This window comes from Mus caroli, unplaced genomic scaffold (genome assembly GCF_978045245.1).
Source record: "Mus caroli unplaced genomic scaffold, Mus_caroli_1 scaffold_7, whole genome shotgun sequence".
NCBI classification, from domain to species: Eukaryota; Metazoa; Chordata; class Mammalia; order Rodentia; family Muridae; genus Mus; species Mus caroli.
In genome coordinates this window covers 62,477,081-62,480,964 of record NW_028227262.1, presented here as the reverse complement: position 1 = coordinate 62,480,964, position 3,884 = coordinate 62,477,081, and positions in this window count along the sequence as shown.

The window sequence follows — 3,884 nt, the reverse complement described above, 5'->3', positions numbered from 1 at the left end:
TTGATCCCAGCACTCGGGAGGCAGAGGCAGGCAGATTTCTGAGTTCGAGGCCAGCCTGGTCTACAAAGTGAGTTCCAGGACAGCCAGGGCTACACAAAGTAACCCTATCTCGAAAAACCAAAAAAAAAAAAAAAAAAAAAAAGAATACAGACTTGGAGGAAGTGAAATACATGCTCCAATTGAAGTTTCTATTAGCGGAGGACTTGTTTTGTGTTATGAGAACAAGTTAGAGGACAACCTGTGAGATTTGGTTTCTTCCTTCCCTCATGTAGGTCCTGGGGATAAAGCTCAGGCCACATCAGGCTTGCCAGAAAACACTTTAATCCACTGGGATTTTAAAATGGATGATGGTAATGTATCCTGTTACATGTAGTTTCTGTCTGCTCAGTCTTGTTCTGTTTGTTAAGACAGGGTCTCCTGTAGCCCAGGCTGGCCTCAAACTCACTGCGTAACTGAGGACAGCCTTGATTCTTCTGCCTCTCAGAGTGCTGGATTACAGGCCCAAGTGATCATGCCGGGTTTACAAGTGCTATACTTAACCCCTGCTGCGCACATTTGAAACAATGATGGAAGCTTTATAGTGGTAATATTTTAAGCTAAAAGAAATAATATTTTGTGCGATTATATAGACGTGGTGGAAATTCTGTATGTCAACTTCAAGATGCATGGGAGATTATGAAATTACAAGATTAAGGGATTTTGAAATTAGTTTAGTGACTTAGTAATGTCTGACAGACACTGTAATAATTCACACATAATGTGTGATATTTCAGTTTGTTTTAACAGAGATACCAAGGAAAGACTACATTTCTACCATGGTCTAATGTCTATCTTTTTGATCTGCAGTTCTACCAGCAGAAAGGACAGTCTGGGAAGGCAAGTGGAGAAAGGCCCTAAACACTGAGATTTGTAAAGACCTGGGGGTTGGGGGGGGGGCTGTGGTCGGCAATCCAACAGTCATAAGGATGCATCCCTTCCTTTTTAAAAATTTATTTTAATTTTTTATAGATACATTTATTGTTATTTCACATGTACATTGTTTTGCCTGCATGTGTGTATGTATACCACACTGGTGCCTGGTGCTCACAGAGGCCAGAAGAGGGCGTTATATTCCCTAAAACTTGAGTTACAGGTGGATTAGAGCTGCCTGACAATGGTACTAGTAACCAAATTCAGGTCCTCTGCAAGAGCAGTATTATGCTCTCTTAACCTCTAAGCCATCTCTCCAGCTCCTGCATGTATCATATTTTAAGACAACCATGAAATCACAGCTATGAGACTTTTATCTGGTCCTTCAAAATATCCTGTAGTGGGGTGATGGCCACTGGCAGACAGCTCAGCTTGGGAAAGAAAGCAAGGTGTAGAAGACAGCTGCTAGTCACTTTCCAGAAGTAGCTTCAGAAACAGATGTGGGTATAGGGTTGTGGGTCCCGTGTCTACTCTGCCACAGGGCTCAGCTGCTTGGGGAGGTGGGATGTGGAAAGTTTGACTGTGCTAACCTTAAGCCATCCATCGCCGGGCAGGAACTGGGCCTTAAGGAAGTGCCTAGGCATAGCTGGGGGTGGGAAAGAACAGTCTAAAGCTCAGGACAGCTGAAGCTAGTTCAGGGGCCTCTGGGCCTGTGAAGAAGCTAGGGCTGTGGAGTTCCCAGGCTCTTGGAGACCCAGGCACTGCTGCAAGAAGAAGAATCTGGCCTGTGGTCTGGATCTAACTTGGGGGAGGGGAGCTCCAGCTAGTCCCACACTGGGCTTGGTGGTGGTTGTGGCTGGGAGCACAGAGAGGCCTTTCACAGGAGACTAGATGGTGACTCTATAGGCAAAGGTCTTCATGGCTCCTCATGGTGGATTGCAATGGAAAAAGCCAGTTCATGGTTTTAAGGCATTTATTGTCATGGTGAAAGTGGACGTGTAAAACCATACCCCCTTTTCAGGGTGGGCCTGAGATTAAATACCTTTTGCAGGGAGGGATGTCTGGGAAGGAAAGCTTATTGGCTAAGCCCTCCAGGACTGTATGTATGTACCTCATTAGAATGGCGATCTCTGTCTTGAGCCTACGTAACCACAGGTCATGTTCTTTTCCTTATCTATAGGAGGGGCTTGGGGCATTGCCCTTATGTGATCAATGGCCACAAATCTGTGGGGGCTGTGGCTAGTGACAGTGACCTGGTGCCCAGGAGCAGGCGAAGCTCCTACCGTCCCTTCAGGGTCTCTGGAGCTGCTAATCTTAGCTCAACTGAGGACCAGGCTACCTTTCATGGTCCATTTCCCCACAGTGGGATGGGTTAGGAGAAACTGCTGGGTTCTCTTAAGAAGTGAGGCTTGGGATTCAGCAATCAGAAAAAGAGATGCAGGAAATCTCTTGGTGGATGTGTGCAAAGGGCTCCACCACTCCTGTCAGGATGAGGACAGTGGAGGTTTCAGTGTGCCTCTGTGTACAGTTTATGTTTATTGTCACGGCATAATAATGAACAGTTCTCCTTGTTACCTTTTTTTTTTTTTTTAAATATTTCTCCCTAGAGAGATGGCTCAGAGGTTAAAAGCAATTCCTACTCATGAGGAGGGCCTGGGTTCACATGGTGGTTCTTAGCCATTTGTAACTCCAGTTCTTGGGCATCCAGTCCCTTCTTCTGAAGGCAGGGGACACACGTGAGGTGCACATACATACATGCAGACAAGTCACACAGCTAAAGAAAAAAATATTTCTACATGTGTTTTGTACGCATGTTTGCTCGTTCCGAGGAATGACCAGCTCCGATCTGACATTCATCCAGGTGCTTTGAGATCCTTTGCAGGACTGAGGCCAGAGAACCAGGTTAGATCTCTACGTGGTTGATGAAAAGCCTCCTGGGGTCACCTTGATACAGAGCACAAGCCCAAGGTCAAACTGTGTCCTGTAGCCACAAGGAATCACAACAGGAAGAAGATTTCAAGTATGTATGACTCCGGGGGACAGGAACTGTTCATCACTGCTGACCACTGCTTCAGGAACACCAATCTATACTTTATGTTGGCTATCACCAGTGGGTCTTTGGTTCAGTGTCATAAGTGCCTAGCCAAAACAATCAATACAAGACTGCTTGTTTTCTTCCTTTCTGTTTTCCCATCCCGTTAGTTCCTTTTCTTCCCTTTCCCTTTTCTTTTTAAAAATAAGGTGCCCAGCTGGCACCAAAACAATTTCATCATAAAAGGGTGAGTCCCCATTTAAGACTGATTAGACATCTCTTAGCATCTTCCTACACATTTGTTTAAAAATATCTTATTTGTTTGCTCAAAGGAGAGCTGGCCTTGTCCCTCGTCTGCCCTGAAGTGGGGACAGGAAAGATGCCCTTCTCTCCTCTTGCCTCTCCTTCAGGGTATAAGAGTGGAAGAGCTGGCCCTGTCCCTTACCAGCTGTGGCATTGAGCGAGCTATCTGGGCCAGTGCTGGAGAGCTCGTCCTGGTGGCTTGGGTTCAGAAGAGCTGGCAAGCTGACCAACTCAGCTACCACCTAGGCCCAGATTCAGGTCTTTGAGTTGGCCCACCCCAAGATCTACCCTACCCGAGAACTGCTGGAGCATGTGATGGGGCCAATCCTGCAGATCCCCAGCAGCAGGATCTCCATAACATATGATAACAACGCCATATCCAAGAGGAGTCCCCTGAGGATCTGCTATTGATGGTGTAGCAGAAGCCAGAGACCTCGAATCAGACCAGCGACTCATTGTAATGACCGTCTATCTACAAGTAAAGATGTGTGGACAAAAGGATATACCGTGTGACATACCATGACACACTGCAGCTTCCATGAAGAGATGTTTGTTTGTTTTTTGTTTTTCTTTGGGGGGCAGGGAAAGGAGGAAGTTGCAAAGGCAGAGGGCAGATAGATACAAAGGGACGTGGGGATGA